Here is a 16,873-nt window from a genome sequence, read left to right as displayed (position 1 = left end):
AAAAATAGAATGATGCTTATCGAACCAGGTGGGCGATTCATGTTTTGTAGAGCCTCTAGTTTATAGACAAGTTTAACAGGAGATTTAGCAGGGTCTTCAGCACTACTTGTTAACTATTTTTTGCTATTTTCATCTCCTTAACCCTAATACTAAGATTCCCTCTCCATTACGATATGAATAAAATGAAATATTCAGAGTAGATGATTTTATTTTCAAAATTTGGACTAACATTTGTGGACATATGTCGTATAAACCTCAGATTAAGTTTAAGAATCCTCAAATTCTGACTCAAAATACAGCGTCTTCAAATAAGTATTCATCACCAACGGTCAAACATTAGTAGCCCCTTGAGTCACTTACTTTGTGTAATCTGAAAAAAAACTAAAACTATGCACATATTGAAGATATACACTTTAAATTATAGAGGAAAAAAAAAACTAGTATCTTCCTACATTTTTAGCATATTAAATTAGTCATTTTCCATTACCCTATGTGGCAGATGGTACTTAATTTCTATAATTTGTAACTCATAAAGTATTGGACCAATATTATTCAAACTTTACATAATGTTTTAATACTATTGAAGATACGCTCCTCTTAATATGAAGACATTAGATTAATATTTGATATAAAGTTTACCTATTAACCTGAGCCATCTTTCAGCACTTTATACTTAGAAATTGTCTTAAAAAATACAACTTTAACCTGCTTTCTAGTGTTTATGCATCTTTGCAGAAATTAATGAGCTGACAAATATATGACGATAATGCTGAACCCGACATGCAATCGTTATTGTAGTCTTGTTTTAGTTAGCATAAACATTAAAATGATAAGGCTGTCATAATGTGAATCGATTTGCTGTGTGTGTGTGTAAAGTTAGTTCTATCACATGTTAACTACACTTTACTAAAATGACATGTTGAATTTATTGATGTATTGAAGGATCGATATGTTGTCCCTAAGGACACATTTCATGTAGATATTTCTACTTCCTATACCTTTAGGCGATAGCTACAACTAAAACATGATTTTGTACATATTTTACGAAATTCGAAAAGCTTTTATTGTACACAACATTGCAAAATTCTAATTTAAGCTTTAAAGAATGCATAAATGTTTCTACGTGTTTTATTCAGAATATTTTCCGATTGAAATAGATATTATCAGGTGAAAAATATTTGTTCTTTTAAATGGTTATACCTTTTAACTATTTCGTTTTTCTATTCATGTGTTCAACACCTGCGTATGGAGTTTTCATTTCACAACTCATACGTTATGCCAGAGCTTGCCGAAACTACGCAGACTTTTTGTATCGCGCTAGAACTCTTTAACAAATAAGCTTCTAGAACATGGTTATGTTGCTACAAAATTGAAGTCATCACTACAGAATTTTTATGGTCGTCATCATGAACTCGTGGATTGTTATGGTGTATCCATCTGTACCATGAAAACTGATTTATTCAACGGGTCATGGTTTTCCTTTCCTCATTTGTCTACCCTGGACTTGACTTTTTATGAGCAACTCGGTGGGTGTTTCTGGAGTCCGAGTTGCTCATTTGCTTTTGTTACTTTGTATGTTGATTTTAGTTACTTTATATTCTTTGTTGTGTATGTCTGTTTTCCATATCTGGTCTTTGTCCCTGGATTGCATTCTTTTGATTACCGCTATAACCTTGGTTCCCTTGATTTCTCTTTCCAATGTTGCTTTGCAAATCACTGTGGAGTTTCGGTTGACAAACCGCGATCACATACTCTGGTGGTCTCGTCTGCTGCTTGATATACGTTTTTGTATATTTAACATCAGCATTTTAATTTCTTAAAGTTTGTCTATTTGGCTATGGAGACGGTAGATGATGTTGAATTAAAGGCTCCAAGTATTGTTGAGTTGGAACGTCCAAAATGCTTCATCTGAAGCTCACATTGTTGTTGTGTTGGAGGAGATACAAAATGTTTAAACTGAGGCGCTATAGTTTGCTGAACAGGAACAGGTATAAAGAGCAATGATTGAGATGGTGGTGTTGGTATGAAATGTCTTGACAGTGTCTCCGTGTGCTGTAGTGTTTGAGGGTGTATAAAGCATGTTGATAAAGCTTCTATGCGCTGTTGTGGTGGCATAACTTGTGGTACTTGTCCTGGATATATAAGAGAGGCCATTGTCCTAAAATGTTCGGTCCCATGCCATGTCTTTATCCATAGGTTGGAGGCATAATTATATTCTGTGTTGTTAAAAGCTCATAAACATACTTTGTTGTAGTTGCATTGCCATTTGTGTAGAAAGTGTTGTGTTGAGTCATTTGCTGCTCCAGGGATCTTATTTTTCTCATTTCTCGGCGGGTGTTCCTAGAAAAGCATAGGACTCGTACCCTACCGGTGCAACTGGTCCATGCTCCTAGTTTCTGGTGGAGTTCGAGTTGCTCATTTACTTTTGTTACTTGGTATGTATGATTTTAGTTACTTTATGTTCTTTGTTGTGTATATCTGTTTTCCATGTCTGGTCTTTGTACCTGGATAACATTCATTTGATTTCTACTAGAATCTTGGTTCCCCTGATTACTCTTATTCATAATATGTTGGATTTGGCAATTATTATTCTATTATAATTAACGCATCTTCCTTCATGAGATGGACGATTTGATTGCATTTGTTCCGTCTGTATCGACCGATTATTCTGTTCCAGACGACTGAGCCTATCTTCCATTATGTTTTTTCTCGATCATTTAGTTTTTTTCTTGCTCGATGATGTACTTTCTTTGATTTAGGTCTTGTGTCTATTGTTATAACTTTTGCCGGGAATCCGATGTTTTTTTCTGCTTTATTCCATTTCATCCTGGTTGGTCAATATGTATACTGGTTTGACTACATGAGGAATATTTGTTTTGATTTACATCAGTGAAGCTTGAATAAACCATAGCTGACTGATTTACGGAGGCATTGCATTCGTACAGAACGACAATGTAGCTCAGAGAAATCTGCGCTGAGTTTTTTACAGAGACGAAGTTGCAGTCGGATAGAAATCAACTGTAGCTCGGAAGAGACCGTGCTGACTGGCTAGACAGAGTGTTGCCTTTAGTAACAGTTGTTTGTGTGATTTTTGTGGAAGCTATCGAAATAGGGTTTCTTGTAGTTGCTGTTATAATGCATAATGTGTTCTTATCTTTTGAATACATGTAATCTCTGTTTGTTATAGCTTTGGGACTGGTACATGTTACAAGTCATCAGGGACAGCTGGCTTGTTTGTAGCCTTCTGATTGCCACCATGTCAGAGCTTGCCGAAACTACGTAGACTTTTTGTATCGCGCCAGAACTCTAACAAATAGGTTTCTGGAACAGGGTTATGTTGCTACAAAATTGAAGTCATCACTATAGAAGTTTTATGGTCGTCATCATGAACTCACGGATCGTTATGGTGTATCCATCTGTACCATGAAAACTGATTTATTCAACGGGTCATGGTTTTCCTTTCCTCATTTGTCTACCCTGGACTTGACTTTTTATGAGCAAATCGGCGGGTGTTTCTAGAAAAGCAAAGGACGGTTACCCTACCGGTGCACCTGGTCCATGCTCTTAGTTTTTAGTGGAGTCTGTTTTCTATGTCTGGTCTTTGTCCCTGGATTGCATTCTTTTGATTACCGCTATAACTTTTGTTCCCTTGATTACTCATGTATTATTGGGTTCAGTTTAGCTCGGAAAACCTGTAGTTAACTGATCCAGGATGGTACTGTCTTGAAAGTTTGGTGTAGAGTAAATTTTGCTATAATAAATTATCATGCGTGTGGCTTGAATGCACGCCGTCCGAGTATAATTCGAAATTTTAATACTACCAGTTTTCATGGCTTTCTTTTAGGTTAAACCTTCCTGCGGTTTTAAGATCAGTTGAAAATTATGGTTTATGCACTCCGAGGCTTTTGTTATTTTCTCTATAATCTTGTTCAGTTTTCGTTCCTGGTTTTCGTATGCCTATTTTTGCTCTTGAAATTTTGACGGTTCTATATGTTTTTCCTTTCTATTCCAATAAACAATAAGAATAGACGGGTAGCTCCAAAAATATTACCTTGTAATTTGGATAGTCTAATGGTAAGAATGATTAAATTTCTTTTTTGTGTTGGTATTGACAGCTTCTGTGGCATCGTCTACGTATGTTGTTAGGGTGGTGAATCTGCCTTGCTTTGATGTTAGGTTGCAAGTAGTCATTTTCGCCGTCTTTAGCTTTACTATCATGATTTCTGTTAATCATTTACATCTCTCTCTCAGATGCAGGTGAATCGCTTTCACACAAGAATTGTATGTGGTGGATGACGGGGTGATTGTCCAAAATCACTGACATACCTTTACGCGCTAGACTTCTTACAATTAGGCTTCTGGAGCATGATTATGTTGCTCTACAAGATTGAAGTCATCACTACAGAAGTTTTAAGGTCGTCATCATGAACTCGTGGATTGCTACGGTGTATCTATCGGCACCATGAAAACTGATTTGTTCAACGTGTCAAAGTTTTCCTTTCCCCTTTCGTCTAACCCGGACTTGATTTTGATTCCGCTAGAATATCGGTTCCTTGGATTACTCTTTGCTATCAGTGAGTTAAGCAGGTGTGAATAGTTTTGAACCGGTAGTTGGATTGTCAGGCCTTGATAGGAATTTATTAAGCTTGGCAATCGACATAGGTTATCAGGATATGTGGTTATGAGCTGCACATTACGATATAACGGTATGTATACGAAGTTTTAACAGTATAGCTCGGAGATACGAGCTGACACGAACTAACGATTAATGGTTAAGTACAAAATATACAGTTCCTCACCAGTGTAGTCCGAAAAATTGTCTGAATTTAGTTATGAAAAAAGTGATTATATGAAAAAAGAGCAATATCTACATCTTTACCAGTAAAGCGGTTTACCGCACTGACTGTATCAATGAGTTAAAGGTTTCTAGACTACATGCACTGTGAGCTACAGGAAGTGCTGTTAAGGTATGTTTTAGCAAGCAAGAGTAAAATATCATACTGGCAGGGTTGTGAAGCAGGATGGCGAGATGTGTGGTTTTAATAATCCATCTAAAGGACTTATTTTTCTAGAATTTAATTTCTGTCATTGGGTGATGCTAAATAGGAATATAAGAAGTTCATGTGCGTTTCGTTCCGAAGACAAAGTTGTAGTATGGGAATTCTGGTTTGGCGTACAAGAAATGGCGCCGACTGTAATTTTCAATTAAAGTAAAAAAGAAACAAGCAATTTATATCATTAAACTCTGAAAATTCTTCTAGAATTTCTTTCGTCCATCCACAATATACTCAGTCCAACTTCACTATTGTTTTTCGGCTTCCAACAGAGTTCATAACTTCAAATGTGAGATCATACAAAATTATGACTACCTGTATTCTGTGCCAGTGGTTTTTAGGAGTACTGCACAATACTGCATAATAATAATACCATTCATATATTCTCCAACATCTTCAACATAGACTTGAAAACCTTTCACGTAGTTACAACAAGGAACACCTTTAACCCTTTTCATATTTTCCTCTGCTGCTTGGCTCTCCTGATGTACAGTCTTCTGATCTACGCCTGCCAGTCTTCGACTACAGATTCATCTCTTAACACACTGTTAAAACTAATTTCACCGGAATGACTAGCCTTTTGTTAAGATATACTCCAAGGACACAGTCTCTTCTTCTGCGAAGCAAAAATAAATGTCCCCCTGCAACTGCCTCTCTCTGATGAACACAACTAAACTTGAGGTCGGACCGCTGTACATCTTTCATATTACTGAACTTTCCTAGTATTGTCATACGTAGTGCACCAGGGCCGAGTACATCAGACTACATGTATGTCAGTGGCCTTTTCTAATACTACAGGCGGAAGATATCTGGTATTGGCGGCGCGAATGATGTTGCGATATGTGACGTCAATCTACAGATGTGTGTTGCTACATATATATGTAAGTCAATCCTTTCTGCAATGTGTATCGATGTACCTTGAAATCTCAAGTCACCGATGAATTGGATAAAAGTAACTGAGATGTCTTGATTGGAGTAGGGCTTAGTTGAACTTATAAACGCTGTTGCTTACTGTCTCCTCTACAATTGATTCGCCCCTTCAAAGTTCAACTCAGGACAACTAACGTACAAAGGAGAAAACCCACTGGGACAAGGACCTTAATATTTCGGGAAGGCTTAAAACATGCATTTCACACCTCTTTATCCTCACGAGTATTGCATCTATTAATGTACGAATGCTCTAATGCCCACAATTAATATTTCCAATAAGTTTTACTTTTTTTATTTTTAAGTTTTACTTTTTTATTTTTAAGTTTTACTAACTTATACCGCGGCAACTTTGTGTACGAAAACATGCAGTTCATTGCATCTATAAGGTGCAAACTTGAACTCGGAAGTAGAGAATGTGCTCAACAATTACGTAGAAATATATAGTTAAGAGTCACCAACCTTTTTTCAAGACATCTCGGCTCAAGAAGACCCATCATAAACTCAGTGGTGACATAATGACACTCGTCATATCAATTTTTTGTACATTAGACAAAACTAGGAAAAAAAGATTTGAAGGATACCATCGACAACACATATGTACTGCAAAAAGAAAAGGGGCATCAATTACAATTTCATATTTGGTCTAGGTCGACAAGAGGATAACGTTCCAAAGTTAGGTTGGAAGTAACCTACATTATAAAACAATGATGTGATGAGGTGAGAGATTCAGAAACATGGTCGAATTAATGGAAGATACACCCTTTCAGAATTGCGTTTGTATCGGTGTATGACAGACTTTCTTTGCCAACAAACTTAAACATTAGAGTAGGATTCTGAATTCAAGATTTTAGGAAAATGACAGATCAATTTCTGGGTTCTTTAATACCAAGATAATAAATGGAAAGGCTGTATTTTAATTAAATTGTGAAAAAGAATACTCAAGAGCGGCAACAAAATTTCAAGTTTTGTATACTTCGTCATAAAAGGTGCAAAGTAAAAAAAAAAGAAGAAAAATGTGGGCTTGTTTTTAAAGAGATAGTAGCATTTTTTGAAAAGGCTTAATAAGTAGTCTAAGACGCTGGTATCGATAAAACTGATAGCTCATTGAAGGAAATCTTTAATGAGATGCATACGAGAAAGTCTGAAGTATGTTAACCTGGTGGCAGAATTAAAAAAAAAAGAATACAGGGAACGCTGTTTAAAATGTTGAGATCGGGTGCTGAGGCTTTTCCGTATTCGATCAAGATTTTTGGCATTGTGTCGTTGTGTAAAAATTAAAACTATAGCTGACAAAGGTTGTTGTAGGTTGTTATGGTCGAAGGGCAAAGCATCAAAGGAAAATTGGCGAACATATCCAGGCTTCAGAAGCAAGCAGATGATTTGTCTATACAATATATATTTATATAATATGACAAAAATATTGAAAGCGCTATACAACACGAAATACAAACATGATATGCATGCACATACCTAGTTTGCATTGTTTACCTTGTCCCGAGGTAAGATATCGGGCTTGAAGCCCTTAAGACCCTTTTCAAATTTATTTTTTGGACTTTCGGTCCGTATATATATCTGGCATAAATTTTATTGCAAGGTTATTCCAATGTTTGTTGGGGTTGTTCTTGAAGGCGTTTATTGACTTGCTTTCCACTACAGTATTTGGCAAATTATTCCATGTATCCACTATTCATTGTGAGAAAATATATTTCATTATACTAGTTCTAGACAACTTCTTGTATATTTTGCAACTATAATCTCTGGTTGCTGTTGGGCTAATTGAAATTAAACTTTTGCTGTCGAGTTTGTCAATGTTATTTACTATCCTATATGTTTCCACAACATCTAATCTTATTGTATTGAAGTGATGGCAAACCTAGATACTTAAGTGTCTCACTATAACTCAAATGTATATTATTTTACTAGTTTTGTTGCCCTTCTTTGGACGTTGTTAATTTTGACAGCTTCTTTTTTTTATAAATGACTGGTCATACATAACTCCCATATTCTAAATGGGGACGTACAATATTTTTGTAGAGGTTGGGAAACATTTCCTTGTCCATATATTTGAAACTTCTTTTAATCATCCCTATTCGCTGGTTTGCTTTCTTAATTGATTATATGTTGCTGAAATTTAAGCTTTTCGTCAACAATAATACCCATGTCTTTTCTTCCTTGGACTTGAATATTACCTCCGCTTCCATATTCTATATAGGTTGGAGGGCCAAAGTAAGAGCGTAATTGGGCCATTGCACCAGTCTATCAATATTCCTTTGTAAAGTTTGACCTTCTTCAGCATACAATTTGGTGTTGTCTGCAAAAGATTTTGCAACATTTTTTACTTTCTAACTTTTTATGAGCCGTTTATGTGGCACTTGTCAAATGCCTCTTGAAAATCCAAATAAATTGTATCTAATGCATGTGAGCTGTCTAGTTTTTTTCTGATTATTGATCAAGTACCTCTATTAATTTGGTAAGGCAAGACCTGCCCTTCCTAAAGCCATGCTGATGGTCAGATTGTTACTCCACAATAATCCATACAAACAACGTTTCATAGCTGGATCTGCAAAATGTACCACAAAACCTCTTTCAAACTTTTAACTTCTATACTCACAACTGTCAAGGAGGGTCTGTAGTTCTACCACAACACTTGTTACTCCCGTAGTGGTATTAATTCAATGTGGATTCTGAAAAATTCGAAAGATCTTTTGGAGACAATCAGTTCAAGACTATTATCTGAATATAACAGCATTAAAACCCATTATTATCCAATACTGTATACTTCTAATCCCCATACTCAGTTAAAATCCTCACTTAAAAACATTATACATCGTTGTTTTTCCAAAAAAAGATGGTACACCTAGATACAAATATATAGTTCTTGATAGAGATTCCTCATACTTTGTAAGAAATAATTCTAAATATACAGAGGAAGATGTTTACAAAATGCTGGAATTTTTAATCGACAACATATTTGTCCAGTGTGGTGGACGTGTTTTTCACATGAATAGACATAGACACATGGAAAAGATTAAAACATCGACAAGTATAAAACTTTATAGAAATATAACGGGATCAAAATAAACAAATAATTTGATTATAATAAATCATTTTGATGGTGGTTGAATTTAAAATAATGTCATACAAGATAATTATAACGAAACTAAAACTAGTCAATGTTTTATAACGTCCTTACGCCTTTATATCTGGGCCTCGTGTTTTACGTTATATACATTGTAACTGTGGGTTAATCTGTATGAATATAAAAGCACCTTTCTTTATTTGGTACAATAAATGCTTCTGCAGTTATATTTTACTACAATGTGTATAAAGAAACTCTTTAACAATGTTTTTTTTCCAAACCTAAGTCGTTTCACCGACAGTTTTATTTATTTCATGTATTCTGTATATTTTTAAAAGGCTATGAACTTTCTATGCTAACCATTATTTGAAACTATATATATATATATATATATATATATATATATATGTCTGAAAAATTCCCAACGATGTTAAAACTGTCAAAAGTGCGAAGCAAATTTTTCTCGTTCCCTTCGCGGGACTCGTACCGCTGTGACATCTATGGCAACACCGCCTGCACTAAGTCCAGCTCCCTAGACCACTCGGCCAGCTAGGCTATATCAAAATACACCTTTCGCTAGCCGGGTCATTCCTCCTCGTAGGCTTAATCTAGGGCTGTAACTTAGTACACGATGTATGGTAGTACGGGACAGTTCATCTAGGTGTTATTATGTAGGATAGAGGATCAAATTAATGATGCATGTCACAACAAATCAATATTATACAACGTCTCAGAATGTGACTTCTATTCGCTACACTCCTCCATCTGAGTGAAAAACAAAAATCTGCTTCGCAAATATGACAGTTCTAACATCGTTGGGAATTTTTCAGAACCTTCTATAAGTTTACGTTATCTTCCCTGTATATATATATATTCACTAATTTTTAGATGCTCATAATTTTTCAGGGTTGCTCATTTACATTTGTTTCGCTATATATGTTAATTTGGATGTTGTATGACCTTTGTTGTCTACGTTTCCCTGTCTTTATCCTTGTGGTATATTCTTTTTATTATTTTTGGTTCTCTTGATACCTTTTTCTATTAAACCTGAAAGCTTGTGGATGAGAAACATACATCATTGCACAATTACTTATTTAGAAAATAACTAAAATCGCAAACTTGAGTGTATAAACACATAATAATGAATTTTCATGTTTGTATGCAAACCTTTCTTGGTAATGTGTATTACTATTGCATTTCTACACAATTTACGTTTGTATAATAACACTCATACGCCCCTTTTGCTTGTATTCGCGATAACTTCATTTTTATTTTATTTATTTATTTATTTTTTTGCAAACGGTTGATGTGTTATGTAGAATGCGTGTACGAATAATCAAGAGAACCAAAATTCTAGTGGAAATAAAAAGAATGTAAACCAGAGACAAAGACCAGACATGGAAAACAGACATACACAACAAAGAACATAAAATAACTAAAATAATACATACAAAGTAACAAAAATGAATGAGCAACTAAAGACTGAGAACATGGACCAGGTAAACCGGTAGGGTAAGCGTCCTCTGCTTTTCTAAAACAGCCGCCGAGTTGCATTTAAAAATCAAGTCCGGGGTAGACGAAAGAGTAAAGGGAAACTATGACAAGTTGAACCAATAAGTTTCCATGGTGCAGATGGATATACCGTAATGATCGAGTACATGATGCCGACCATAAAAATTTTGTAGTGATTACTTTAATTTAGTAGCAACATAACCCTGTTCCAGAAGCCTGACTGTAAGAAGTCTAGCGCGGTTCAAAAAGTCTGCCCACGTGAAGTTACGGCAAGCTCTGGCATAACGTATGAGTTGTGATATGAAAACTCCGTATGTAGGTGCTGAAGCGATATTGCCCCAGATGAAAGTAAAGTTGACAATACGGAATGAAAAGTCATCGTGTTTGTTATACAGTTTGATCAATAGTGTTCCTTCACAATCGATCCTAAGTGTAGGTCAAGTATGAGGCTCACTTTACTATGAGTCTATAGTATCCTTTATCTCAAGTTCTTTGGGGTTGATTCGATGTATAAAATCCCCGACACTCGGATTGTTTAACGATAATACGTCATCTATATAGCGGAAACTGAGACAAAATGATCTAGCTAAACGATGTTCCTTCTTTTGGATCATATCAGCTATAAAGTAAGATCGTAAGATTTAAGGAATATGTCAACAAGAAGAGGAGCACAATTTGTTCCAATTTGAATGACGACCGTTTGTTAAAAACGCGTCCACCACACTGGACAAAAATTGTTGTCGATCAAAATTCCAGCATTTTGAAAACATCTTCTTCGGTATATTTGAAAGATGATTTGGAATATTTTTTTTGAAAAAAGTATGATGAATCTCTACCAAGAACTACATACTCGTTTTTGGAGTAACAACGAAATATATTGTTTTTGAGTTGGGATTTTGACTGGGTATGGTGAATAGAAGTATAAATAGATGCAAAATCATAAGATTTTATTGTTATTGTATTTTTAATAATAATTATCTTGAATTGAGGTTTTCCAGAAGATCTTTCGAATTTTTCTGGATCCACATTGAATAAATACCACTACAGGAGTGTCACATGTCATAGTAGGAGACACTCTTTGCCAGTTGTGAATATAGAAGTTGAAAGTTTTGAAAGACATAGGTGAAATATTTTGCCTATCCAGCTATGTAGTGTTGTTTGTATGGATTCTTGTGGAGTTTAGGAACCCACTACATAGACATTAAATCATCGCCTTTGGTTAATATAAATTTTATATTTATACTTTTTTCGCATAACTTATTGTGTTTATCGTACTTTTTCGCTTTTTAACATTTCTACGTCTAATTCTATGTCTTTAAGCACTAGATTTAAAGACTTCATGTTTCTAAGTTTATCGTAATTATCAACGCTATCCACATAGACTTGATATCATGAGTTAGATCCATCAAATGGGCAAAAATTGTACTTAATAGGGTTTGTAAGTCTCGTTCTAGTTTCAGTTTCCCTTCCGGTATTTCCGGTGTAGAACGTATTGAAATCCGAAGACCGATATGCATTTTAGTGTATAGTTCCGGGAAATTCAAACGCTGCTTCACAATGCAAAATCTTCTATTTTATGCTATTCTAAACATTTTTATCTCTTAGAACTTGATAATTGTCATTTTTAATCAGTATTTTTACCCAAAAATGATACTTCGCTTTTAATATTGAACTCAATGCTATGTTAATGACGAATCTCCATACATTTGAATGGTAGACTAGGACCCATTCTTACAAAACGACGGAGTCACGTGACGAGACTTACATACCCTATTGCTGTTTTTAACATTTTACTGTCCATGGCTGTGTTTTAGTGTATGGCCATGGACAGTAAAATGTCAAAAATAGTTTAAACAACATTTTAAGTAGAACTTTTGCCGTTTAATGGATCTAACTCATGACCTTAACTTCCTGTGACGCTACCCGTAGTACTTTCAAGACTATGACGCTTTTTAAAGTTGGTGAAAATCTGTTATTTAGAAAAACAATATTGGCTGTTTCCATACGCATTATATGTCGAACTTTATGCATATATAAAACAAATCCAAACCAGCCTTTTTATAAAATCTACAACTGCCTAAATGCCTTAAGCTTATTTATGATTTAAAAACATTCTAAGTGTTGAAGCATATGAATAACAAAATATGGTCTAGATTTTACTTTTTTTTTACGAACACCCCTCGAACCAATATAAAACCTTAAGTTGTGTTTTATGGATGTCTTATGGTGTGTGTTTAGAAAAAAGCACCTATAATATGTATTGATTCTGTTGAATATATGATGCCATGACCATGTTCATCTGTAAATGAAAAATGTAGATATTGTGGGGTCATTATCTATTATTTATGTATGTGTTACATTCTCATTAATGGAGTGAAATAAGACGTAATGATATCTAAAAAGGGTAACTATCTTATGAAGTGTGTTCTCTTCATATCTTCATATCAGACATCGAGTCATTAGTTAAAACAATTTTTAAAATAATTTCCATTCTGGTGCTTCCTTACCTACACAGGTCAATATTTTGACTATTGTATAAAAATGAATGATTACGAAGAAAGTAAATGGATTGTTTTGCTACTTAAGTTCCAATAACTGTTGTTTGAGAACAGTGTTATTTTTCAAAACGAATATTCAATAAGAAAAAAATCATAACGATTCGTAACGAATGGAGCGAATACGGAATGAACCGCCTATTGCTAAACAGATGGTAAACGGGTAGTTAACAAATGGAACGAATACATAACGAATGCATAATAAATTCCTTTGTAATGTGTAGAAACATATGATGAGTTATTTTGAAAAATAAAGCAATATGAAATAAGGGAAATATCAAGTCGTTACATTTTTATAAAGATGTGAATAAGGAAAAGAAAATAACATGATGGTGTGATAACAAAATAAATATTTGTGACAATACATTAGTGACCTCAAATTTACTGTCGAGACTTCGATTGTTATATTATACATGTTTAGTATGGCTCCAAATATGGATAGACTTGCATGATTTGTTGCTTTCTTGGATTCTCAAGATACTTTTAGTTTACATTTTGATTGGCCAACATTTTTTGGGTAGGTACTGCTTACTTACATTTTGATTTGCATGCATTGTCCATCTTATTGTATTTATTATTATTATTATTATCATTCTAACTGAATTCATTTGTTAGTGAGGTAAGGTTTTCTTTTATTTACTGTACTTTAAAATCGCTGTATCATGAACATTTCTTAAACACCTTTGTAACGCTCATCAATAGTTTTACATGACTCTCAAACATGAATATTATTGATTAATATTATTTTTGGAAATGTTCTTCATACAAAGATGATAAATTAAAATTTTGTTATTAACGTGAAACAATAAAACGCGTGTTACAGTTGTAAATTAATTAGTGCTTGGATGTTACTTAGAGCGGAAATAGACTATCCAACTACAGGATATATTTTTGTAACTCAAGAGAACCGGGATTCGATTGGTATTAAAAAAAAACATAATGAGTTCCTTCGATTTACATAAATTTGTCAAATTCGATTTTTTTTCCAAATATTTATAAATGGGTAAGCAATACATTTGCTATATTTACAAAAAGCCAACACGTACATATGTCTTTAATTATAGTGAATTATGCATAGATGTGAACATTAAAGAACATGGGTCAATATCTTGAAATGGAAGTTACTCATAACGTATTTCTGATCCCAGTTCCCTTCATGTTATTACAGGTAATCTGAATGTCGTTAACGACCGAGAGTTAAAAGCATTTATTCTAAAAGGATATCCCCAGACTTCACAAAAAAATCACCTTATAAGTATAGATTCATTTCCTCTTCAAGTCATTGCTCTACAACCAGACTTTCCATTTTACTTACTAGAGTCCTCAAAACCATAAAAAAAGGTCATATTATAATTTTTTGTAACAAAGCGTATGAAAATAGTGTAATTAATTATATTTTTGGAGTGTTAAAAACTCACTTGAATTGCTTGGTAAATTACATGCTCGTGTGGGATTTTTCGAATCTGTTCAAAGTTTTGATTTTTTTCAACTTTATACGCTATACTTCCACATAATCTAATAAAACAAAAATTCACATAGCTTATCAAATGGTCATTTAATAAATCGGGATGGGAATATATTTGTTTTAATTCTTTTAGATCATTTTTAGCAACGAAAAACATAAAAACTACGTTAATTGGACCCCTTTTGATATGCTTACAGCACTCGAATTTCTGTTAGGCAATATGTTTGTACGCTTTGCCGAAACCATTTATCGTCAAGTTATTGGAATTTCAAAGGGAACCAACTGTGCACCACTTATTGCAGACCTCTTTCTGTACTGTTATGAATCACAATTAATGGTTAGAATAAATGATGACCCTTCCAAACAACATTTGGAAGAAAAAGTTCACCTTTAGATATTAGGACGATATGTTGGCTCTAAACGATGCTGACTTCAATATTTATACTAAAAATAATTATCCTGTAGAACTCTTTGAATAAAGCTAATATTGATATAAAGAAAAAAATGTCCGTTTCTTGATCTAAGTATTCATACCGATAATTGTATTCATTGCCTATTGTCAACTTTCCGGTTTTAGATGGTGACATTCCCTTTTCATCATCATATGATGTTTACATTTCATAGTTGGTTCGATTTGCTCGTATTTGTGAAAATGTTTCGAATTTTAACAAAAGGAATCTGTATATAACCGAAAAATTATTACATCAAGGTTTCCGATATCACAAGCTCGCAAAAAAAAAATCATAAAATTTTACAACCGATACAGGGAAATCATTCTCAAATACAGATGTACTTGTAAAGGGTTAATACGAGCAGTTATCTCTCACTCTTTGTTCATGGTAATATTCTTCACCGAGCACGGAAAGCTCGAAACTCACTTAATAAGTTAACTAAACCGTTGAATAGTCTCATTCGCAAGGGATATAGTTATGATAGTGTTGTCAAATCATTAAGGATGGCATATATTGGTATTAAAATCGACTTTCTCATAGGGTCTTTAAATAAATAAATAAAACGCTATATTTAAAGCAGTTTTTGACATGACATGGGTTGTGACGTTGTTGTATGAATTATGATGTAACGTGGTTGTTCTCAATTCCGCATGAGAAGAATTTGGATCGTTTTTATATACACACGATGGGAACATAACTTTTTGTAGGTTTAAACTGGTCTGGAGTTTGCATGTCAGTTAACTGCCAATAGTCCCTAGTTTGTAAATTTGTGTAATTTCATTCATGTAGTTTCTTTTTTTTTTTTCGTTGTAACAAGGGACTCCGACATTTTTAACTGCTTTTAGGTGTGTTTGTGTAATATTTTTCCACATCGGACTAATTTTAAAGGGGGAAGGTTATGATCACGCCAAAGTACTTTAACCCCCGCCACATTTTTGCGCCTGTACCAAGTCAGGAGTTTCTGACCTCTGTGTATCTTGTTTCGTGTTCACCTTCAGTTTATTTTTTTATGTTACTTGAGTATAAAGGAGCAATTTTTTCACTATACCTGTGTATACTGATTTTTTGGGACCAGCTGCAGCCTACCCTGTGGTGTGAGGGTTTCCTCGTCGTTCATCGAAGAGCATGGATGGCCTTCGGCTGACATTTTCATCCCGGTGGGGTTGTTGTCTCTTTTATATATTCACTAAATCTATTCTCGTTATATTGAAATAAAGACCTACCCTTATCAAAATGTCAAGGACCATGAGGAACCAAGAAAGCATTAAAACATACTATTCTACTCATTAATTTCAGCTAAACCGCTAAATCTTGAAAATATTTTTTAAACATTGATTTATGTAATTTCTTATAATGTTAACAAAACTCTCACAATCAGGTTCTAACGTCAAGGCATTTAAAGAAATTAGAGAAATGTCTATATTACAACGACGCAAGCTGTCGATTTTGAAAGCAAAAGATATGAACAATTAGGTCCTACTAAGACAACAAGAAGTTGGACTCCTGCTGTCAGAGAAGTGTTTAAAAATACCTTACTGAAGAATTGAAAAAAATTAATGAACGACAGCAGTCCCAGGTGTAAGATAATCCCTCCTTGTTTTAACATTTATGTGTACAATTCATCATTGTGTAAGTTCTTAAGACAAATAAGGGTTTTTTTAAATGTTTCCTTTCTTTTTTTTCAAAATAGCCAATATGAAACATCCTCCCAGTTTTAGTGGAGTCCGAGTTGCTCATTTGCTTTTGTTACTTTGTATGTATGATTTTAGTTTCTTTAAGTTCTTTCTTGTGTATGTCTGTTTTCCATGTCTGGTCTATGTCCCTGG

Source organism: Perna viridis, chromosome 1 (genome assembly GCF_037379345.1).
Source record: "Perna viridis isolate PV_CMFRI_1.1 ecotype Kerala chromosome 1, ASM3737934v1, whole genome shotgun sequence".
NCBI classification, from domain to species: Eukaryota; Metazoa; Mollusca; class Bivalvia; order Mytilida; family Mytilidae; genus Perna; species Perna viridis.
The sequence above is the reverse complement of the archived record's forward strand: the minus strand, read 5'-3'. Positions refer to the sequence as shown.